The 25,900-nt window shown below is 42.6% G+C and overlaps 1 non-coding gene across 1 annotated transcript; it reads right to left on the bottom strand.

Annotated features, from left to right (window-relative positions):
* Window positions 1–3,476: 3,476 nt before the first annotated feature.
* TRNAK-CUU (transfer RNA lysine (anticodon CUU)) lies at window positions 3,477–3,549 on the bottom strand. Its single transcript has one exon. It is a non-coding gene; the product is annotated as a tRNA-Lys (tRNA).
* Between the last annotated feature and the right edge of the window lie 22,351 nt (window positions 3,550–25,900).

The following is a 25,900-nucleotide window of genomic DNA, read 5'->3' as shown; positions in this document are numbered from 1 at the left end:
CTCATATGTCTAGCGCGCGGTAGGACGTGTGATAGTTGACAGTGCTCGAGGGTTAGAAGGTTGATGTCCCATCCACGTGTTCTTTTTGCCTGGCATGTGGCAAGATTGTATACTTAATCATCATCATCATCATCTGTTTACCCTCCAGGGTCGGTTTTTCCCTCGGACTCAGCGAGGGATCCCACCTCCACCGCCTCAAGGGCAGTGTCCTGGAGCTTCAGACTCTTGGTCAGGGGATACAACTGGGGAGAATGACCAGTACTTCGCCCAGGCGGCCTCACCTGCTATTCTGAACAGGGGCCTTGCGGGGGATGGGGAAGATTGGAAGGGATAGACAAGGAAGAGGGAAGGAAGCGGCCGTGGCCTTAAGTTAGGTACCATCCCGGCATTTGCCTGGAGGAGAAGTGGGAAACCACGGAAAACCACTTCCAGGATGGCTGAGGTGGGAATCGAACCCACCTCTACTCAGTTGACCTCCCGAGGCTGAGTGGACCCCGTGCCAGCCCTCGTACCGTTTTCAAATTTCGTGGCAGAGCCGGGAATCGAACCCGGACCTCCGGGGGTGGCAGCTAATCACGCTAACCACTACACCACAGAGGCGGACGTGTATACTTAATACCGGTATTTTTTACATGCTGATTTGTTTACTTGCCGTGAAAAGGGCCGTTGGTAGGGAGCTGGGTCTATAGAGGCTAGGAAATATGTGACAGGATTTCAGTTATACACGTCACTTAACGCAGCACCTGCTCGAACTGATGACCTCCGTGGTCGATACAGAGCTGCGCGCGATGTAAGGACCGTCTGGCCCATTGCAACATTTCTGGCGAAACGGATCGACATGCCTCGGTGATGAGCTATCTAAGGTGACAAGGACCGGCCGGCACCTGTACATACACCAGTTGAGTTACAAGGCCCTACAAAACATCCAGGGGCGTGAGATCCGGTGATCTGGTGGGCCAGCGGACAGGTCCTCCTCTTCCTATCCATTTATCAGGTTACAGTACATCGCACTGGTTCCGGAGGAGCACCGCAGCGTGCGGTGGAGCTCCGTCATGTTGAAACCACATCTTGCAGCGGTCAAGGAGTGGCACATGTTCCAAAAACCATGGTAGTTAATCTTGGAGGAACCGCGGATAGCGTTGGCTGGTCAGATGGCCCTCAAAGAAAAAGGGACCGATGAGGTGATTACCCATGAATCCACACCATACATTCAAACCTCACTGTACCTGAAAAGCTGTCCTTCGCACCCAGTGGGGATTATCCACACTCCAGTAATGCATATTATGTTCATTAACTGTTCCATTGTTGTGGAATCGTGCTTTGTCCCTAAATAAGAGAAATACTAGAAAAGTAGGATCAGTGTCCACATGCTGTAGGATCCATTGACAGAACGCCATCCGGGCATCCAAATCATGACCATTGAGCTTCTGGTGAAAGTTCAGATGGTACGGGTGAAACCTGTGAGTATGCAATATCCGCATAACAAATGCTCGGTTGATGTTCATCGCCTGTGCAATGGCCCTTGTGCTAGTATGACGGTTACGCCGGGCAGCGTCCAACACGACCTCTTAATTATCAGTAAGGGTCACGGATGTTCTCGAACAGGCCGTGTCCTTCCCAGGGATGAAATATCTCGCAGGCGTCTTTCCACACTCCGAAATGTCATGCCCGTTGGTTGTCGTCTATCCGGATAGCGTTCTTGACACGGGCGCTGTGACTAGTATGCATTCTGTCTAGTTTCTCCATAGATAAGTAATATATCAACATACTCGTCGCTGGAATACATCTCGAGGCAGTGAATGAACTTTGTGCTGTGAATTGCTGCCAAGCAGGGGACTTCGCGCAGCTACAAACTTACCTGCCATCACATGTTGTTATCATTCCAATGGGGCATACTTTGTCCTACCTGCCGTCTACGACGCTTGGAACATGCAGGATGTAACTACCTGGCCACGGACCATCATCTCCTCGTCCTCGTCCAACTCAGCAGCATACCCAATGCAAAGATCCATACGGTCTTTTCTTCTTCTTAACTTGTTTACCCTCCAGGGTTGGTTTTTCCCTCGGAATCAGCGAGGGATCCCACCTCTACCGCCTCAAGGACACTGTCCTGGAGCGTTAGACATTGGCGATACAACTAGTGAGAATGACCAGTACCTCTTCCAGGAGGCCTCACCTGCTATGCTGAACAGGGACCTTGTTGTGGGATGAGAAGATTGTAAGGGATGGACAAGGACGAGGGAAGGAAGCGGCCGTGGCCTTAAGTTAGGTACCATCTTGGCATTTGCTTGAGGAGAAGTGGGAAACCACGGGAAACCATTTACAGGATGGCTGAGGTGGGAAGGGAACCCACCTCTACTCACTTGACTTCCCGAGGCAGAGTGAACCCAGTTCCAGCCCTCGTACTACTTTTCAAACGTCGTGGCAGAGTCGGGAATCGAACCCGGGCCTCCAGGAGTGGCTTATAATCACAGTAACCACTACGCCACAGAGGCGGACCATGCGGTATTTTACAGGGTCAAATAAATAATTCATTAGAAGCTATCAAGTATGCAATCTTACCACATCCCAGTAAATTGGCTGTTAAAGACTTCTTATGTGGAATTCAAACTTCCTACCTCGAGCGCTGTCCACTATCACATATCTCACCACCCGCTTGCCACGTGAGCTACTGCAACACTTCGCCTACAGCCCCCACTTCCCAGCCTATACAGTACCGTGCTCTCGGTCTGTGCGTGTTCTGCGTATCTGTACTCGTTTTACAGGTTCGTTCGAGGTACCCGTAATGAAATAATAGTGGCGCTCACCATTACTGCTGTCTTCTAACCCGTAAACACATATCTCGTTATATTACCCCGGTTTAGGGAGAGGGACCGATGTCTTTCAGAATTGTAGTAAATGTGAAGGGATGCATAAAACTGGATCGCAAGGGGCTGGTGGACCAGCCGGTATATGTGACACTCGAGCTGTGCGTACTTTCCAGGAGGACGTGTTAGGCAAAAACTTTTTATATCGGTGATAGATGAGAGTTGGTAATGATTTAGGCTCATCCGAGCAACATTTCTTCTTCTTCTTAATCTGCTTACATTCCGGGGTTGCTTCTTCTCTCGAACTCAGCGAGGAATCCCACCTCTACCGCCTCAAGGGCAGTGTTCTGGGATACAACACGGGAGGATGACCAGTACCTCGCCTGCATATAAAATATTATTTTTATATGGAGTCGTTGCCCCCTCTCTACCGCGGGGCGGTGAATGTCAGGATTTCACCGTCATTGAAACAAGGACCTAATGGCATTTCGTGGTTTCTCTGGTTCCTTAAATATTTCTGCCATTACATGACGTTCGCATTCACGACGTCATGACCAAATTCTTACGCTCTAACGGTTGAGGTACCCGTGTTGTGCAGTATTAGCTTACATGTCCATATATTTACCCTTACAACTGTCGATTTATAATTATACCCGCTCGTAAAATCGTCGCCCAGCGTGGGGCTCGAACCCACGACCCTGATATTAAGAGTCTCATGCTCTACCGACTGAGCTAGCCGGGCTAGATACTGCACTGACATCCGTTATTATATTTCACCTTTGAACTTTGGATTTCTAGTAATAAACATCCTTGAATATTTCCGTCATTACGTGATGTTCGCATTCCCGAACTCCTGACCAAGTTCCCATGCTCTAGTGGCTGCGATACCCGGGCTGTGGAACATTCGGTTATATGTCAATGTATTCACCCTCAGAGCATTTGATTTCTAATAATACATTATCCTAACAATTTCGCCCAATTGGTGATCGAACCAATGATCCTGGGATTCAGAGTCGCATTCTCTACTGACAGAGTTAGCCGAGCTAGATGCCTTATATTTTTTGCAGCTACTTTATTTCGTTACACTTCTTTCGATTTCTAATAATAGGAGTCCGTAAGAATTTTGGTCGTCCGCCTCCGTGGTGTAGTGGTTAGTGTGATTAGCTGCCACCCTCCGAGGCCCGGGTTCGTTTCCCGGCTCTGTCAAAAAATTTTAAAAAGTGGTACGTAGGCTGGAACGTCACGATGGTACCACGGCCACATACCTCCCTCTTCCAATCTTCCCATTCCCCCACAAGGACAGTGTTCAGCACAGCAGGTGAAGCCGCCTGGGTGAGGTACTGGTCTTACTGCCCAGTTGTATCCCCGACTCAAAGTCTCACGACCGAGCTTGACAGCTGCAGTCGCTTAAGTACGGCCAGTATCCAGTATTCGGAAGATAGTGTGTTCGAGCCCCACTGTCGGCAGCCCTGAAGATGGTTTTCCGTGGTTTCGCACCCAGTGGGGATTATCCACACTCCAGTAATGCATATTATGTTCATTAACTGTTTCATTGTTGTGGAATCGTGCTTTGTCCGTAATAAGAGAGTCGCTAGAAAAGCAGGATCAGTGTCCACATGCTGTAGGATCCATTGACGGAACGCCATCCGGGCATTGAAATCATGACCATGGAGCTTCTGGTGAAAGTTCGGATGGTACGGGTGAAACCTGTGGGTATGCAATATCCGCATAACAGATGCTCGGTTGATGTTCATCGCCTGTGCAATGGCCCTTGTGCTAGTATGACGGTTACGCCGGGCAGCGTCCAACACGACCTCTTAATTATCACTAAGGGTCACGGGATGTTCTCGAACAGGCCGTGTCCTTCCCAGGGATGAAATATCCCGGAGGCGTCTTTCCACACCCCGAAATGTCATGCCCGTTGGTTGTCGTCTATCCGGATAGCGTTCTTGACACGGGCGCTGTGACTAGTATGCATTCTGCCTAGTTTCTCCATAGATAAGTAATATATCAACATACTCGTCGCTGGAATACATCTCGAGGCAGTGAATGAACTTTGTGTTGTGAATTGCTTCAAGGAGGGGACTTCGCGCAGCTACAATCTTACCTGCCATCGCATGATGTTATCATTCCAATGGGGCATACTTTGTCCTACCTGCAGTCTACGAAGCTTGGAACATATACGATGTAACTAGCTGGCCACGGACCATCATCTCCTCGTCCTCTTCCAACCCAGCAGCATACCGAATGCAACGATACATACGGACTTTTCTTCTTCTTCTTAATTTGTTTACCCTCCGGGGTTGGTTTTTCCCTCGGAATCAGCGAGGGATCCCACCTCTACCGCCTCAAGTGCAGTGTCCTGGAGCGTTAGACATTGGGGATACAACTGGTGAGAATGATTAGGAGCTCGCCCAGGAGGCCTCACCTGCTATGTCAAGCAGGGGTCTTGTTGGGGGATGGGAAGATTGTAAGGGATAGACAAGAACGAGGGAAGGAAGCGGCCGAGGCCTTAAGTTAGGTACCATCTTGGAATTTTCCTGAAGGAGAAGTGGGAAACCACGGAAAACCACTTCCAGGATGGCTGAAGTTGGAAGAGAACCCTCCTCTACTCACTTGACTTCCCGAGGCTGAGTGAACCCAGTTCCAGCCCTTGTACCACTTTTCAAATGTCGTGGCAGAGTCGGGAATCGAACCTGGGCTTCCGGGAGTGGCTCCTAATCACACTAACCACTACGCCACAGAGGCGGACCATACTGTCTTTTACAGGGTCAAATAAATAATTCATTGGAAGCTATCAAGTATGCAATCTTACCATATCCCAGTAAACTGGCGTGGGCCGATGACCTTCGATGTTAGGGCCCTTAAAATAACAAGCATCAGCAAGCAGTAAACTGGATGTTAAAACATTCTTACGTGGAATTCGAACTTTCTACCTCGAGCTCTGTCCACTATCACATGCCTTCCCACCCGCTTACCACGTGAGCTACTGCGACACTTCGCGTAAAGCGCCCGCTTCCCAGCCTATACATTACCGTGCTCCCGGTCTGTGTATGTTCTGCGTATCTGTACTCGTTTTACAGGTTCATTCGAGGTACCCATAATGAATTAATAGAGGAGCTCACCATTCCTGCTGTCTTCTAGCCCGTAAACACACATTTTGTTATATTATCCCGGTTTAGGGAAAAGGAACGATGTCTTTCAGAACTGTAGTAAATATGAAAGGATGCATAAAACTGGATCGCAAGGGGCTGGTGGACCAGCCGGTATATGTGACACTCGAGCTGTGCGTACTTTCCAGGAGGACGTCATCATCATCATCATCATCTGTTTACCCTCCAGGGTCGGCCTTTCCCTCAGACACAGCGAGGGATCCCACCTCTACCGCCTCAATGGCAGTGTCCTGGAGCTTTAGACTCTTGGTCGGGGATACAACTGGGGAGAATGACCAGTACCTCGCCCAGGCGGCCTCACCTGCTATGCTGAACAGGGGCCTTGTGGAGGGATGGGAAGATTGAAAAGGATAGGCAAGGAAGAGGCCGTGGCCTTATGTCAGGTACCATCCCGGCATACGCCTGGAGGAGAAGTGGGAAACCACGGAAAACCACTTCCAGGATGGCTGAGGTGGGAATCGAACCCACCTCTACTCACCCGGGCCTCCGGGGGTGGCAGCTAATCACGCTAACCACTACACCACAGAGGCGGACCCCAGGAGGACGTGATAGGCAAAAACTTTTTATATCAGTCATAGATGAAAGTTGGTAATTATTTAGGCACATCCGAGCAACATTTCTTCTTCTTCTTAATCTGCTTGCACTCCAGGGTTGGTTCTTCTCTCGAACTCAGCGCGGAATCCCACCTCTATCGTCTCAAGGGCAGTGTTCTGGAGCGTGTGACATTGGGATACAACACGGGAGGATTACCAGTACCTCGCCTGCACATAAAATATTATTTTTATATGCAGGCGTTGCCCCCTCTCTACCGCGGGGAGGTGAATGTCAGGATTTCACCGTCATTGAAACAAGGACCTAATGGCATTTCGTTGTTTCTCTGGTTCCTTAAATATTTCTGCCATTACATGACGTTCGCATTCACGACGTCATGATCAAATTCTTACGCTCTAACGGTTGAGGTACCCGTGTTGTGCAGTATTTGCTTACATGTCCGTATATTCACCCTTACAGCTTTCGATTTATAATTATACCAGCTCATAAAAATGTCGCCCAGCGTGGCTCGAACTCACGACCCTGAGATTAAGATTCTTATGCTCTACCGACTGAGCTAGCCGGGCTAGATATCCGACCGATATCCGTTACTATATTTCACCTCTGAACTTTGGATGTCTAGTAATAAGCATCCTTAAATATTTCCGTCATTACGTGATGTTCGCATTCCCGAACTCCTGACCAAGTTCCTATGCTCTAGCACCTGCTCCACCGACTGACCTGGTGGTGGCCGATACGCTTCAATTATCCATTATTGTATTTCGCCATACAGTTGTCGATTGATAATAATTATGGATTACAGTTAATGAAGATTTCATCTAATCAGGGCTGGCCACTTGTTGGTACATGCACAGTATGAAATAATCCGTACCATCAAATAAATTACAAACCATGCGACTTTATCAGAAAACCTTTCTTTCTTTCTTCCTTTCTTTCTTTCTTTCTTTCTTTCTTAATCTGCTTACCCTCCAGGGTTGGTTTTTCCCTCGGACTCAGCGAGGGATCCCACCTCTACCGCCTCAAGGGCAGTGTCCTAGAGTGTGAGTTATGAGTCGGGGGATACAACTGGGGAGAATAATCAGTACCTCGCCCAGACGGCCTCACCTGCTATGCTGAACAGGAGACTTCTCGGAGGATGGGAAGATGAAAGGTGTAGACAATGAAGAACGAAGTAAGCGGCCGTTGCCTTAAGTTAGGTACCTTCCTGGAATTTGCCTGGAGGTGAACTGGGAAACCACGGAAAACCACTTCCAGGATGGCTGAGGTAGGAATCGAACCCATCTCTACTCAGTTGACCTCCCGAGGCTGAGTGGACCCCGATGCAGCCCTCGTACCACTTTTCAAATTTCGTGGCAGAGCCGGGAATCGAACCTGGGCCTCCGGGGGTGGCAGCTAATCACACTAACCACTACACCACAGAGGCGAACATGAGGATGTATATATCTCAGAAACTGAGACGTTACAGACGTTGAAATTGGTAGGCCGTACTTGGAATCTCTTTCAAAAATAAATGAACGCACTTTTTCTGGAAAATCCACTTAAGGATTTAAAAAGCGTTTGATATTTTAAAATGAGTATCTTCTTCTCTTCTACCCGTTTTACCATACCTGTGGGGTCACGGGTGCGAACTGTGTCGCACATGTGGATTTGACGCTGTTTTACAACTGGATGCTCTTCCTGACGCCAACCCTATGTGTAGGGATGTAGTTACTATTGTGTATTTCTGTTTTGGTCGTGTAATGCGATGTGTTGAGCGAATATGAAGAGGAGAGTGTCAGGACAAACACAAACAACCTGTCCTCGAGCCAGAAGAATTAATCACACGCGATTAAAGTATCCGACCCAGCCCGGAATCGAAACCGGATCTCTGTGAACCGAAGGCCTCAACGATGAATTCTCAATCAAGGAGTGGAGCAGTTTTTAAAATTAGTATATCAACAGTATATCTCACAAACTTAACATGTTACAGGCGTGAAAACTGGTATTTGTAATCTCCTGTAGAAATAAAGAAACACCTTTCTTTGATTGTTTCTAACATGCAGAGTTCAATGTCGCATGCTCCAGATTTATCTCTGCCAGTAGCCTGGTCATCTTAGCCCCAAAAGGCAATGCCACAAAACGTGGTATTCTGGCGTAAATGAAATCGAATTTTGGGGGAGTTTTTATACTTTAAGGATTTTCGGATAATGTCTCAGTGCAGTACCGAGGAACAATTCATTTTTATCAACTTACGAAATCCTCGCGAGCGATGCCGTGGGTAACAGCTACCCTAGTTAACTAATATATGAAGAGGTAAATTTTGTTCGTATGTAGCGGGTAATCTCAGGAACTACTGGACCGATTCTAAAAAAAATATTTCACTAATAGAAAGACGCATTATCCGTGAGTGCTATAGGGTATATTTTATTTTCAAAAAAATCGAGGGGCGGGTCGACGTGGGGAGATATAAAAATACTAGGCTAATATAGGCGAAATATCGCATTTGTCGTACAAGGACGAGACAAAGTTAATTTTAAGCCCCTTGACGCAAATAACAAAACTCGATGAAAACCATGTTTTAAGGCCCTAAAACCAACCGTTATTGAGATATTGGCACCATACTACCCCTGCTCTAGGAAATGAACAGCCGCAACCATGGCAACATCAGCTCCAGTATGCTTTAAGGACGAAGGCATCACGGACGTCAATAACTCTACTGCCATTTCTATTTGTTCTATTGTGGGCAGGGTAGTTGCCAACGATATTCCTAAACCGCCGCTCCTTCCAAATATGCGCGTTGAAATCACGCATTACTATTTTAACATTGCCAGAAGTGGTTTTTTGTATTTCGCTTTCTAGCTGGTCCCAGAAAATGTCTACCTGTTCAGGGTTTCTTCGATTGTCTTCGTTTGTGCGTGCGTAGGCGTTGAACAAAATATACCTTTTGTTTTCACATTTGAATGTTGGGATAGAGGGTCTATCTGAAGGGGAGCTGAAGTTTGTAATGGAGTCAATTATTTGTTTGTGAACACAGAATGCTGTTCCTACTTGCAGTAGATTTTTCCAATCTTTTTCTCTGGTTTCCCTTTTTAATATTCTGTAATTACCTGAATCAAAGGTATTTGAATCTGCGAATCATGTTACCTGTAACGCAAGTATCAGAATTTTCTGTTTTTTCATCTCATTTAGAGTTCGTTTCAATTTCCCGGTCTGAAGTAGAGTTTGTATTTTGACAGTTCCAAAATAGTGACGCTTCTTATCTCGTGAATTAAACCTCGTTACATTGACTCCTATGTCAGTTTCATTTCTATTGCTTAAAGGGCTTGCAGGCAAGATGTAGTGTTTACAGTGCACTATGTCTTCTAAAATGGGCTAGAATAAATTTGTTACTTTCATTGACCTGTCTCAGTCTTAACCTTGGCTTTGACAATATGAAAGTGGCTGAGGTATGAGCGATGCTAGGTGTTAATATGTCGCCCATAGGGTCGGTTGGTGCACGCATTTCAGTGGGCTTGGCAGACCGATATGCAATAGCAACTTCTGGTTCAGTGAAGAAAGCAACGGGAAACTACATCATCCCTCATTTCCCTTGTACGCCTCTTCAGTGACACCTAGGCCATCTATGACAGCTAATGGTGGACCTGATGAGGATCCAACCAGCCTTCGGGCTGAATACCCAACATACATACATACAGATGGCTCAGACTCCATCTTGCATGTTGGTACATGCTCCCCAGGCTCCCCTGGTTACCACCTGGGGTAGTTCTTTCCGAAAGTGTTTCCATCATGCATAATTGTTAATTTATAGTATGTTTGGGAGAACAGATATCTCTGCCCAATGTTAGACCTACGATTGTAACCCGTAGAGCCGGTTCGTTCACTCCCTGCCGTTGGGAATATACCTCTTCCGCCACCGAGGCTGTTCACCGATGTTCCTTTATTTATTTATTTATTTATTTATTTATTGATCGGTTTACCCTACAGGATTGGTTTCTCTCCCAAGACTCAGTGAGGAGTCCCTCATCTACCACCTCAAAGGCAGTGTCTTGGGGCGTGTGAAATTTTGATCGTGAATAAAAGGGGTGAAAATGGGAAACTACGAACAACCATCTGCAGGGCTGCCGATAGTGAGGTTCGAACCCGCTATCTCTTGAATGCATGCTCAAAACTGCGCGACCCTAACCGCACGACGAACTGGCTCGGTGTATTTCAGTTTAGAATAACGTCGAGTATGATCTTAGCTATATGTTGTTCAAAAACATTCATTGGGAGGGGATGCTTCATAAGGGGCCTAAAGCACAAAACTCGATATATCTAGCTTACGGATGGTTTTGTACGAAAATAGCCTATGGCGACTTTTTGTTCTGTACCTTTTTCCGATTCAAGAATAACCTCCAGGCGCTCGCGCATGCGGCACTTGGACCGCACATTCTAAATTCTTGATACTGCTGCTTCACGGCAGTAGGCAGACCAATGAGAGCTATTGCTAATCCTCAACTATGATTTGCGCCATCTGATCGCGCATTTGCCGAATCTATGTCTTTTCAGCGTTCAGTGTGAAAATGAGTGATCTCATGGGAGGACGCTTAAGTGCGGTCCGCAAGCCACTGCGCGAGCGCAATTGTTCTACAAACTGCAGTGCGACTGACAATGTGATTAAAATTATATACAGGGTTATTCACCTAACATGTTACACGCAAATAACTTCTAAACCATTCTGTTTTCATATTCGTAAATGATACGCAGGTTCTTGTAAAATAACGTGCTACATAGTCTTATGGGGTGATTAACAACCGAGATATTGATACTAACTCAATATTTTTAAATGGAACGGCACAAATTCATACAGCTGATTTAAAAGTTCATCTGCGTACAAGTTCATATATGCAAGTATTTTCAAAATCGGACAATTACTTTTTGAGATATAAGTTTGAACAGCAAGTGCTGTTTTGCATGCCGCATTAGACGGCGTGAAGTCCGGCAAGGATATATTGAGGCGCAAGCAGTTTCCTAGGAGTGAATTCAGCCACAGAACGGATACCAGGCATATAAGCACCTCGTACACATGTGATGGGTTTGCAAAGTGTGTATGACAGGCGAACACATGACAGGACAGAAAGTGTGTTTAAAAGGAAGAGAATAAGTACTTTGCCTTGAAAGGAACATAACGAAAGCTATAATTGTCACTGGTTTTAGTGTACAGTTCATACTACTCTATGAGTTGAGAAATAAACATAACACAAAACACCGGAAGACCTCCTTCTAGAAAAGCAAATGGCTAGAGCTGATCGTGGTGAGATGGCAGCAACACTATTATTTATGTTTTATTTTACACGCATTAATCTCGGCAGAGCTCCAGCGCGACTGTAGTAGCGTGCATTCGGGAGGGCGTAGGTTCGAGTCCTGCCTCGCCCAACCTGAAAGTGATTTTCATGGTGTCCCATGTTCAACACCAGGCAAAGCCGGATAGGTACCTTTGTGATAGACCACGGCCGACTTCCTTTCCACATCCTTCCCATTCCTATCCGTGAGAAAAAACGCTAAACAGAGTGCATGTCAAAACAAAACAATACAACTTTAATCTCCCTTCCCCGTTGTGTGTTCGCCAGTCACACCCAGAGTATGTTACGGTACATCACATAATGTTTACAGTACATGCCTGGTATCCGTTCTGTGGTTGGAATCAAGGCCAGGAAGCAGCTTGCGCCTCAATATGTCAATGCCCGACTCACGCCGTCTGATGCGGCAGCAAAACCGCGCATAATGTTCTTATTTATATCTCAAAAAGTAATTGTCCGATTTTGAAAATACTTACATATTTGAACTTGAACGGAGTTCACCTTTTAGGCCAGCTGTATGAATTTGTGCCGTTCCATTTAAAATATGGAGTTAGTATCAATATCTCGGTTATTAATCACCCCCATGAGACTAAATAGCACGTTATTTTACAAGGCCCTGGGTGCCATTTACGAATATGAAAACAGAATGCCGATATCTTTAATGGTCTAGAGCAGGGCCTCTCAAACGCCCAAACTCTCACGCGTGCAGAGCGAGGTGCATAGGCTCTGTGCACTGTGCATCGGTACGCTTCGCCTCAACTCGGCTTGACTCGGATGGTGTAGTGTGCTGAGAGCGACGAAGCGTTTGGTGGTAGACGACGTGTTTATCAGTGAAATATATAAGCGCACGACAACAACATAATAATGGAGCAACCTGTTTCGAAGGAAGCAAAGACTTCCGAAAGTCCATTTCAATCGAACTGGGAACTTTCGTATTTTTTGTTTTTGTTTGTTTGTCGTGACGATAACGACAAATGCTTAATCTGTGGGACGATAATTACGTGCGTAAGAAAATCATCTATTGAAAGACACTACAACAGACTACATTCGGAAAATTATTGTGAAATCATAGGAGACGTCAGAGAGAAAGAATTAAGGAAGTTGAAACAGCTTGAAGAAGAGCATTCTATATCCACAAATGAGTTTTGTTCCAGTACTGTAGCATTTTCATTTTGGTTACGGGTTCTGCATTTTTTAAAAATTATGTTTACATTCCTCTCAAACATGTACAGTCATAGTAAAAAGTATTCGTACACTTAATACTGAAACAGAAATACTTTACTTAGTACAATTATTGTCATGTACATTGTATAACATCAATAGTTTAGCTTTATGTACACTATGTAAAGATATGTACATCATAAAACATACAATTGATAGACATCTCTGTCATTAATACATAAATAAATGAAAATACCATGATTTCATACTCATAAAAAGTATTCGTACAGTCCGGTTTTACTTTCATTCCCCGCTGATTTTTGTGCACGTTTAGTATCTTGCTGGAAATCAATTTGATTTTACAATGGCCTCAAGCCGCCTAGGCATTGAATGAGCTATCTTGGAGGTGAAGGTGGGCTCAATCTAACCCCATTCTTCCAAAAGAGTCATTTTAAAAACTGGCTTTGATGAAATATTTCTTTTGCTCAGTCTATCTTTAAGATAAGCCCACATATGTTCCATCGGATTCAGATGCGGGGATTGGGGGTGTTACCACATATTTGAGTGTGTTGTATAAAATCCACAATCGTGTATCAAGGGCCGTATGCTTTGGATCAGTATCCTGTATCAGTACATAATTACCCAGACGTCTCATTTTTTCGGCACTAGATGATAGATGTTTCTTCAAAACTTCAATGTAGTATTTACGGTCCATCTTTCCATCTATGAATTCTAAGGAACCTACTTCAGTTGAGCTCATGCACACCCAAACCATTAAACCATCTCCACCATGTTTCACTGAAGGAAGCAGATTTTTTCTTCGAGTTCTGTGTTCGTTTTCCTCCATACATTTTTGCCATATTATTGAAAAACAGTTAATTTACTTTCATCCGTAAATATAACTCGATCCCAGAATTCTAGAGAAGCATGTTTATAGTCTGTAGCATATTGTAGTCTTTTCTTCATATTTGCTGGGGTAATTCAAGGTTTTTGCCTGGCATTCCTACAATGATGCCCATTCGTATTTAAAGACTTTTGAATTGTAGAAGCACAGATATTAAGTTTTAAATCATTTCCTAGTTCAAACCTCAGTTTTGCAGCACTGGTTCTATGATTATTCTTAACTTTCTTGAGGATTAGTCTTGTAGTTCAATCGTCTAGATTGCATGGACGTCCACATCTACGTGCATTTTTGATAGATTTTCTCTCACCATACCTGTCAATAATTCCCTGAATTGTAGATCTTGTTCTCTTCACAAGTTTCGATATTTCCGAGGGCGATTTACAGGAATTGTTAGCCCGGATTACAATTCTTCTCTCTTCTTCTGTTGTTTCTTTCATTTTACCACCCATCTTATTGATTCACTGTATCACTTGCTGTTTAGAACGGCTGAAGCACAACTGACTTGATACAAGACGTGACGTTTACTGCTTACCTGCGTTGCAAGGGATGTTATCAATGATTTTGATGTGAGATAAACCATCTGTACGAATACTTTTTATGCATCTATATTTCGAACTTATTGGATGACACGTTTGTTAAAACAAATATTTCTAAGGTACTATTGTTATTTCCGGTACGTAGTCATATTCATCTTTCGCGAAATACAGAAATATAGAACAGTAGTGAAATTTCTACCAGCCTATGGGCAATGCGTCAACTACAAACGACAACATTGCTTAATGTTTAAGGTGTACGTATACTTTTTCCTATGACTGTATGTGTATTTCTAATTCATTTTTTTTAATTTTTTTAATAACACTGGTAACCTTGTCCCATACAACTGTGCGTCTCCGCTCACCACACGTAAACATTTCGCAGTGGGGGAGAAACAGCAGTGAAGGTGAGGAACGCGGAGACAGGCCGAACGGGGAGACAGGTGTAGGGAGAGAGGAGTGGGGGGTCTGCACTCTGGTCAACCAAGCGAAGTCGTCTTTTGCACCGTGCACAGTGCATGCACCACGCGCATGCACTCTGAGAGGCCCTGGTCTAGAGGTTATTTCTGTGTAACATGTTAGGTGAATAACCCTGTATATTTTACTTTCTAATATTATTTTTCCTCTATGTTTTTTGTTCTTATCAGTTTGCTATTTGGATGAAAAGTACATTTGTAGTAGGTCATAGAGGGGGAAGGGTTTAAAAATAGCATAGGTCCAAATTTACAGGGAACTATTATAAAATCTTGATGCAATTTTTCGGACTCTCCAAGAGTTGTTAGATGAAAAGAGGGATGCGGAAATATTGGACGACCTTCTTTACATGATTTTGATTTCTGTCAAGAAAGGAATCCGTGCTAATTGCCTAGATTATTTAGGCTCTGTTGGGACCGGCAGTATGACGATTCTTCGTGCTAATTTCAGCAATGTGACCACGGATAACTACCTCAGCAGCTGTCCCTTGGCCAAACACCTGTTGGAAAACGGGGTGACTCCTTGGGAACCTTGAAGAAAAAAAAAGAAAGAAAGAAAAGAAGTCCTTCAGGACAAATCGCGTGACGTTAAGTCAAGTATATATGGCTTCCAGTTTAGTGTCTTTCCTCACCAAGAAGAAGAAGGCTGTGTTTTTACTGTCTTCAGTGCATGATACTATGGACCATGACACAAACAAACCCTTCCAGATCCCAGTCCACAAATCAACAAAGGGAGGTCTTGACACTGTTGACTTGCTTTGTTCAATATATAACACCTTTAGAAAAACAAAATACCGAGGAAGAATTGTATTTCTTGTTTCTTCTATGACATTGTACGTTTCCATTGTTTTAATTCAGGAGTGTGACATCACATTGCAGTGTTCAATCAATCAATCAATACTGATCTGCATTTAGGGCAGTCGCCCAGGTGGCAGATTCCCTATCTGTTGCTTTCCTAGCCTTTTCCGAAATGATTTCAAAGAAATTGGAAATTTATTGAACATCTCCCTTGGTAAGTTATACCAATCACTAACTCCCCTTCCTATAAATGAATATTTGCCCCAGTTTGTCCTCTTGAATTCCAGCTTTATCTTCATATTGTGATCTTTCCTACTTTTATAGACGCCATTCAAACCTATTCGTCTACTAATGTCATTCCACGCCATCTCTCCGCTGACAGCTCGGAACATACCACTTAGTCGAGCAGCTCTCCTTCTTTCTCTCAATTCTTCCCAACCCAAACACTGCAACATTTTTGTAACACTACTCTTTTGTCGGAAATCACCCAGAACAAATCGAGCTGCTTTTCTTTGGATTTTTTCCAGTTCTTGAATCAGGTAATCCTGGTGAGGGTCCCATACACTGGAACCATACTCTAGTTGGGGTCTTACCAGAGACTTATATGCACTCTACTTTACATCCTTACTACAACCCCTAAACACCCTCATAACCATGTGCAGAGATCGGTACCCTTTATTTACAATCCCATTTATGTGATTACCCCAGTGAAGATCTTTCCTTATATTAACACCTAGATACTTACAATGATCCCCAAAAGTAACTTTCACACCATCAAGGCAGTAATTAAAACTGAGAGGACTTTTCCTATTTGTGAAACTCACAACCTGACTTGTAGCCCCGTTTATCAACATACCATTGCCTGCTGTCCATCTCACAATATTTTCGAGGTCACGTTGCAGTTGCTCACAATCTTGTAACTTATTTATCTCTCTATAGAGAATAACATCATCCGCAAAAAGCCTTACCTCCGATTCCACTCCTTTACTCATATCATCTATATATATAAAATAACTTGTCCTGACTGACTGACTGACTGACTGACTGATTCATCATCGCCGAGCCAAAACTACTGGACATAAAGAGATGAAATTTTGGGGATATATTCATATTAAGACGTAGGTGCTCGCTAAGAGAGGATTTTTGGATATTCCTTCACTAAGGGGGTGAAAACGGGGGTGAAATTTTAAAATGAGTTGCTCTATATCTCAAAACTTTAAAAGTTTACAGATGTAAAAATTGGTATTTAGAATCTTCTTTAAAAATAAGGAAACACGTATTTTTTTGTTTTCAGAAAATCCCAATAGGAGGGGTGAAAAAGGGTGAAAATGGGGAACAATGGGTTGAATGCCTTTAATCAGGATACCGGTACCTATATCTCAGAAGCTGACGATATTACAGACCTGAAAATTGGTATTTTTGATCTCTTTTAAAAATAAAGAAACACGTATTTTTTTGTTTTTGGAAAATCCAATTAATGGGAGGGTGAAAAGGGGGTGAATTTTTAAAATGAGTGAATCTATATCTCCAAACTTTTAAAGTTTGCAGATGTAAAAATTGGTATTTAGAACATTCATTAAAAATAAAGGAACACGTATTTTTTTTGTTTTCGGAAAATCGCAATAGGAGGAGTGAAAAGGGGCTAAACAGTGGTTGAATGCCTTTAATGAGGCTACTTATATATCAGAAACTGAAGATATTACAGACCTGAAAATTGGTGTTTGGGATCTCCGTTAAAAATAAAGAAACACGTATTTTTTTGTTTCTGGAAAATCCAATTTAGGGGGGGGGTGAAAAGGGAGTAATATTTTAAAATGAGTGTATCTATCTCAAAATTTTTAAAGGTTATATATGTGAAAATTGGTATTTAGAATCTCCTTTAAAAATAAACAAGCACACGTGTTTTTTCGTTTTTGGAAAATCCAAATATTGGGGGGTAAAAAGGAGGGAGGGTAAATTTTTTTAAAATGAGTGTGTATACATCTTAAAACTTTAAAATTTACATATGTAAAAACTGGTAGTTAGAATCACCTCTAAAAATAAAGGAAAACGTATTTTTTGTTTCCTGTAAATCCCAATAGGAGGGGTGTAAAAGGGTGAAAAATGGGTTGAATGCCTTTAATGAGGATACATATATCTCAGAAACGAAAGATATTACAGAACTGAAAATTTGTATATGGGATCTCTTTTAAAAATAAAGAAACACGTATTTTTTTAGTTTTGGAAAATCCAATTAATGGAGGTTAAACAGGAGTGACAAATTGGGTGAATTTTTGAAAGACTATATCTACAGAATATCTTGGAAAAGTAAAATGTTACAGACGTAAAAAGTGGGTGTTTGTAATCTCCTGTAAATCTAAAGAAACATAGGTGATTTGTGTTTGGAAACTCCACTTAAGGGAAACTCAAAAGGGGTGAAATTTTAAAATGAGAATTTTTACAGTTTATCTCAAAAAGCTTAACATGTTACAGAAGTGAAAAATGGTATTTTTTTTATCTCTATTAAACATAAAGAAACGTGTATTTTTAGCTTTCGGAAATACCACTTGGGTGGAGGGGGGGGGGTAAAAGTGACTGAAAAAGGTGTTGAATTCTTTTAATTAGGCTACTGATATCTCAAAAATGAAGATGTTACAGACGTGAAATTTGATATTTGCAATCTGCTTTAAAAATAAAGAAACACGTATTCTCGGAAAATCCAATGAAGGGGGGGGGGGTGAAAGAATTGAAAAATTAATTGAATTAATTGAATGAGAATACATACATCTAATAAAAACTAAAGTTGTTACAGACGTCAAAATTCGTATTTGGATCTCCTTTAAAAACAAAGAAAAACGCGTTTTGGGCGGAAACCATCTTGGAGGGCGGGAGTGTAAAGGAGTTGAATTCCTTTCATGAGGACACATAAATCAAAAACTGAAGAAGTTAGAGTCGTGATAATTGGTATTTAGAAGAAGTATTTTTTGCGGGAAAATTCACTTAGGGGGGGGGGGGGGAGAGTAGTGTGAAATGAAGTGAAAAAAGAAAATTATTTTTATGGGGATACTTATATCTCAAAACTGAAGGTAATAGACGTGAACATTGGTGTTTGAAATCTTCTTTAAACATAAGAAACAAGCCTTCTTTTAATTTTTTTTTTGGGGGGGGGGGTGAGCCGGTAAATAAACTTAACGGCGGTGGGGTGTAGAAGGAGGTGAGACCAATTGATTTTACTGTTCTTAATGTACTTATAAGGATCCTCGGCAGCGCGCCGGCCTCTCACAGCTGGGTTCCGCGGTTCAAATCCCGTTCACTCCATGTGACATTCGTGCTGGACAAAACGGAGGCGGGACAGGTTTTTCTCCGGATACTCCGGTTTTCCTGTCATCATCCATTCCAGCAACACATAATAATAATAATAATATTAATAATAATAATAATAATAATAATAATAATAATAATAATAATAATAATAATAATAATAATGTTCCGGACCGTCGTCAAATGTGCGGACCGCGCTGGAAACGGCTCCTGGACGGGTAATGACTAAGAAGGCAGTCCGGCCGCGGGTTCAGTGCCTTCTAGGCACCCAATATGACACCACGCCGGATCTCCTGAAGGATTTTATCCATATTAAAAATGATTATAGGGAAAGATGGCAAAGATTTACGGACCCAACTGACCGGGAGGAATACCTGAGCCTAGCCCGGGAAGTACGAAATCGATTGCTGGAAAAGAAGATTGAAAAATGGGAGGAAACATGCCGTAATCTAATAGAAAACGAGTCAGATCGGGAATTTTGGTGGGTTCTCGCAGAAAACGAGTCAGACCGCGAATTTCGGCGGATTATATATCTAAAACAATAAGCATTCAATTATAAATTTCAGTATAATACCGTAGCGAAGCACGGGTATCTTGCTAGTTTATATATATAAGAAAACATAAAGGTCCGATAACACTGCCCTGAGGAACTCCCCTCTCAACTATTACAGGGTCAGACAAAGCTTCACCTACTCTAACTCTCTGAGATCTATTTTCTAGAAATATAGCAACCCATTCAGTCACTCTTTTGTCTAGTCCAATTGCACTCATTTTTGCCAGTAGTCTCCCATGATCCACCCTATCAAATGCTTTAGACATGTCAATCGCGATACAGTCCATTTGACCTCCAGAATCCAAGATATCTGCTATATCTTGCTGGAATCCTACAAGTTGAGCTTCAGTGGAATAACCTTTCCTAAAACCGAATTGCCTTCTATCGAACCAGTTATTAATTTCACAAACATGTCTAATATAATCAGAAAGAATGCCTTCCCAAAGCTTACATACAATGCATGTCAAACTTACTGGCCTGTAATTTTCAGCTTTATGTCTATCACCCTTTCCTTTATACACAGGGGCTACTATAGCAACTCTCCATTCATCTGGTATAGCTCCTTCGACCAAACAATAATCAAATAAGTACTTCAGATATGGTACTACATTCCAACCCATTGTCTTTAGTATATCCCCAGAAATCTGATCAATTCCAGCCGCTTTTCTAGTTTTCAACTTTTGTATCTTATTGCAAATGTCATTGTTATCATATGTACATTTTATTACTTCTTTGGCCTTAGTCTCTTCCTCTATCTCGAAATTATCCTTGTAACCAACAATCTTTAGATACTGCTGACTGAATACTTCTGCCTTTTGAAGATCCTCACATACAACTCCCCTTGTTCATAAATTATTCCTGGAATGTCCTTCTTGGAACCTGTTTCTGCCTTAAAATACCTATACATACCCTTCCATTTCTTCACTAAAATTTGTATGACTGCCAATTATGCTTGCCATCATGTTATCCTTAGCTGCCTTCTTTGCTAGATTCAATTTTCTAGTAAGTTCCTTCAATTTCTCCTTACTTCCACAGCCATTTCTAACTCTATTTCTTTCCAGTCTGCACCTCCTTCTTAGTCTCTTCATTTCTCTATTATAATAAGGTGGGTCTTTACCATCCCTTACCACCCTTAAAGGTACAAACCTGTTTTCGCATTCCTCAACAATTTCTTTAAACCCACCCCAGAGTCTTTTTACATTTTTATTTACCGTTTTCCACCGATCATAGTTACTTTTTAGAAACTGCCTCATACCTGCTTTATCAGCCATATGGTACTGCCTAACAGTCCTACTTTTAAGACCTTCCTTTCTATCACATTTATTTTTAACTACCACAAAAACAGCTTCATGATCACTAATACCATCTATTACTTCAGTTTCGCTATAGAGCTCATCTGGTTTTATCAGCACCACATCAAAAATATTTTTCCCTCTGGTTGGTTCCATCACTTTCTGAATCAGCTGTCCTTCCCATATTAACTTATTTGCCATTTGTTGGTCATGCTTCCTGTCGTTCGCATTTCCTTCCCAATTGACATCTGGCAAATTCAGATCTCCCGCTACAATCACATTTCTTTCCATGTCGTTTCCAACATAGCTGACTATCCTGTCAAATAATTCTGAATCCGCATGAGTGCTACCCATTCCCGATCTGTACACTCCAAATATATCAAGTTGCCTATTATCTTTAGAAATGAGCCTTACACCTAGAATTTCATGTGTCTCATCTTTAACTTTTTCGTAGCTTACATATTCTTCTTTCACCAGAATGAACACTCCCCCTCCCACACTTCCTATCCTATCTCTACGATACACACTCCAGTGCCGTGAGAAAATTTCTGCATCCATTATATCATTTCTCAGCCATGATTCAACTCCTATTACAATATCTAGTAAATATATATCTATTAAATTACTTAATTCTATCCCTTTCTTTACAATACTTCTACAGTTCAATACTAACAATTTTATGTCATCCCTACTTGATTTCCAGCTCCCTGTTCCCTTATCACCGCTCCTTAGGCCATCCCGTTTCCCTGAATGTACCTCCCTATTACCGTTCCAAACAAATTTCCTAACTTATACGTGCCACTGCGGTTTAAATGAAGACCATCCGAGCGCAGATCCCTATCTCCTACCCACCCATTAGGATCTAGAAATTTCACTCCCAGTTTCCCACATACCCACTCCATAGTCTCATTTAAATCCCCAACCACCCTCCAGTCAGTATCCCTCCTACACAGTATTCCACTAATAACAATCTTCGCTTTCTTAAACTTCACCCGTGCTGCATTTACCAGATCCCACACATCTCCAACTATGTTGGCACTTATATCAGCTTGCCTTACGTTGTTGGTACCAACGTGAAACACTACCACCTTCTCCTTCCCCTCCTCCCTCTCTTCTACTTTCCTCAACATCTGCCTCAACCTAATTCCTGGATAACATTCTACCCTGGTTCCCTTTCCTCCACATACTTTCCCCACGTGTCTAACGATGGAATCCCCCATGACCAGAGCCTCAACCCTACCCACCTCATTTGATTCCCTCCCCTCCTGGTCAGCCCTATCTTTCCTGATAGCTGTAGAAGCTACTTCCTCCTCCCTTTTCTCCTTCCCATGACCCTGTTCCACCTGTCTTTTCCTATCCTCTACTCTACATTTCCCTTTCCTACCTTTTCCCTTCCTCCTACTTCCACGCATCTCAGCAACAGTTCCCTGTCTCTCATCTTCCCTCTGTTGTTCTACCTGGAGTGACTCGTACCGATTTCGCACAGACACCTGTCCTGAATTCTGATCCTGAATAGAGCCCTTGGCCTGCAATCTCCTTCCCCTTAGAACATTAGACCACCTGTCTTCTACAACTCCTCCTTTTCCTTCCCCTCCCCCTTGTACACCTACTGTAACCTGTACATTGTTTGAGGGAGTCCTATCTTCCTTCCTGTCTTCTGTGAGAATCCTAATTATCTCCCTCAAACTTTCCAACTCCTCCCTCATACCCCTCAATGCCTCACCACACCCACAATAAGTACCCTCGCGCTCCTTAGCCATTCTTTACGGGGAAAAAATTTTAAATTAAAAAATAAAATAACTTATTTGCAAAAAAAAAATTAATTAACGGAGGGATATATTGTCTGGGATAGTACACAACAATAAGGTAATTAATATACGACTACACTACAATACTACTTAGTCGTGCTCTATTTTTTTATCCTACAACCCCTGCTGTTAATTACTGAATATCGAAAGTAATACACAAGAACTACACAATTCCAAACTGCAATTAAGCCTATCCTAATTTCAACAATATTTTAGTAAGAGTTTCTACGGATACCTCTACTACACCAGTACTACACAAATATTTTACAATAATAAAATAAGCGTTGATATTAGTTTGTTGCAAACTGTTTACATTTTAACAGATTCCTCGTAAAGCTGAGTCAGGTTTATATTTTTCTTGTTTGAATTACTTATTCTGGTTCTATTATTTTGTTTACCGAGCTCTATAGATGTAGTCGCTTAAGTGCGGCCAGTATCCAGTATTCGGGAGATAATTGGTTCGAACCCCACTGTCGGCAGCCCTGAAAATGGTTTTCCGTGGTTTCCCATTTTCACACCAGGCAAATGCTGGGGCTCTACCTATCTAAGGCCACGGCCGCTTCCTTCCCACTCCTAGCCCTTTCCCGTCCCATCGTCGGCATAAGACGTATCTGTGTCGGTACAACGTAAAACAATTAGCTCTATTATTTTATTTTGTTTATATTTCAATGTTTCCAGTTCAGTAATTAATTAAACACAATTTCATATCTGCCTCATATGTGTCTTTTTTCCACTTATCCAATTTACACCGTAATAAAACTTATTACACGGAAAAATGCCAACTTTTCTCATGCGGTCCGATTGCCGCAGCGCGAGCGCTTTCGGGACTTTCATAGGCTCGAACGCTTGGAGAATAAAACAAGGGAATTATCAATGGCAGTCGAATGAAATTTTAAGTACAGGAGCCGGTAACTAACCCTATAGACTGTAAAGAGAGTTGCTACGTAGATCGTTCCGGCAACATTTTAAAGGCCTTGGATATCTCTCAGTATTCTTTGAATATTAGCCTAATTGTTGGCTTACGTTTTTACGGGAAGGAAGTGATCAAATCAAGATCAGCAATAAGGCAAACAAGTGGAAAGCGCCACAGAGTGCGAAGAAGCGAGTACGTCACGACAAGCCGCTGACAGGGAGATGCATACCCACTTACATGTCTCAAAATACAGTCGAAATCGGTTATAGCGACACCGAAGCGACCGCCAATTAACCGTCGTTATAGCCGGAAGTCGCACAAACCGTTTGTTGTTGTTGTTGCTAAACATGTCACATCTGGAACATTTAGGCTGCACACTTACCTGGTTAATTAACAGAATAAAGTTAAAGCTTCAAAAAAAAAACGTAAAATATATGTGGAGTGCGACTAACTTGTGAGAGGAATTTTTCTTCTAATGTTAACATAGTACGTATAGCAATATTATGTCATCAAAATATAAACTAATAAGTGAGGAAAGAAGTAAAAATATTCGAAATTGATCAATAATGTCGCACACGGTCTTGGCTAATAAATGAAATGTTCTCTATGTCTTTCCAAATTGAAGAAATCGTTGAGTGTTACACCAAATTTCTTTGCTACGCTGCCGTTTGTCTCCCCATTTTGTAATCGTCATATTATGTGTGACTTTTCTTCAATTTCTTCCATTCATTTTGCGACATCTCCACATGATGCTTGCCTTGACTATCGGACGGAGAGGCTGATCTGAAATCTACAATCTACCGAAAGCATTGTCGTCGGCAATCCCCAAACGCGTAACAAACATAAATTGGACGTTAGAGTCGATACATTTATCCGAAAATATGATAAAAGTACACAGTTTTTTACGATTTGCCATAGTAACGATGTCGTACCAAGAGATTATTTAAATACAGTGTTTATATAGCATTTAAAGTGGACCGTTGTATTTCGCGGTTATATCCATTACGTCGCTAGAAGCGATGTCGCAATAAACGGGAGGAGTAATGTGAAGGGTGGACAAAAGTGTAGTCATGCACATCTAGATGATTGTCCTGTCAACGACGGATAATAAAACCAAACCCCATGGCACTACAGCCCTTGAAGGGCCTTGGCCTACCAAGCGACCGTTGCTCAGCCCGAAAGCCTGCAGATTGCGAGGTGACGTGTGGTCAGCATGACGACTCCTCTCAGCAGTTATTCTTGGCTTTCGAGACCGGGGCCGCTATCTCACCGTCAGATAGCTCCTCAATTCTAATCACGCAGGCTGAGTGGACCTCGAACCAGCCCTCAGGTCCAAGTAAAATCCCTGACCTGGCCGGGAATCGAACCCGGGGCCTCCGGGCAAGAGGCAGGCACGCTACCCCTACACCACGGGGCCGGCAACGACGGATAATACAACTAGTAAATTTATATGAACAAATATAAAAAGAGTCAGTGAGTAACATCGTATCGTTGAATATCTTACAATTTTTCAATCTTCTACAGAAATTCGTAATTTCACTCAGATTTAGGCACACAAGTATTCCCACACAACTGCTGTATCCTTTTTCGAGGCTCTGATATTACTAGAAATTCGACTCCACTCACATGACAGAACTAAATGTAGATGTGTCTAGGATTATAGTGTTATCGATCGAGTACGTCTAGGAACAACATGAGCAGCAAAGTTCACATTTTGAACAGTTTATTTCAAACGGTGTGTTATTTAAATGTATTGCTATCATCCACGGGGTGACAGGCAGAGTACATGTGGAATGAACGGAGGCTGCAGTGGCGACCGAGCTAATAATGCGACCACTTTCATCATCCAGGCTCACTGTTGCTAATGAAAAGAGGTGTTTGTACTGGCGGGTTGAGACCAGCCAGGCGCGGCGCACCGAACAGGTGTCTCGCGCCATCTGCCACATTCGCCCAATGGGCTTGGCTAAGTCCTCATTCTGAATTTTCACCAACACTCCCTATTACTCCCCATTAACTGACGCAGTAGATGATAACCTTCTCTCATCTTTCTAAAAGAGCTAACTACCAGAGTAGCTCCCTGATCGTCTAGTTGGAAATTGAAAAAAATCTCCCCCTCCTCCTCTTCTGCATCTTCCTCTTCCATTCATGGAATGTTCACTTCTCATTATTAATTTTCCTTCTCTTCGCCTCATACTGAATGCAATATTTCGGTATATATTGGAAATTCGTATCTTTCTTATATGTTTTTTAATTGGTAAATGTTCATCTCATAGAATATTTTAGCATTCCTACGCAGTATAAGGTTGACTTTTTAT

The sequence above is a fragment of the Anabrus simplex genome, chromosome 1, assembly GCF_040414725.1.
Source record: "Anabrus simplex isolate iqAnaSimp1 chromosome 1, ASM4041472v1, whole genome shotgun sequence".
In the NCBI taxonomy this organism is placed as follows: domain Eukaryota; kingdom Metazoa; phylum Arthropoda; class Insecta; order Orthoptera; family Tettigoniidae; genus Anabrus; species Anabrus simplex.
Note: the sequence above shows the minus strand (reverse complement) of the source record. Positions and strands in the feature narration are given on the sequence as shown.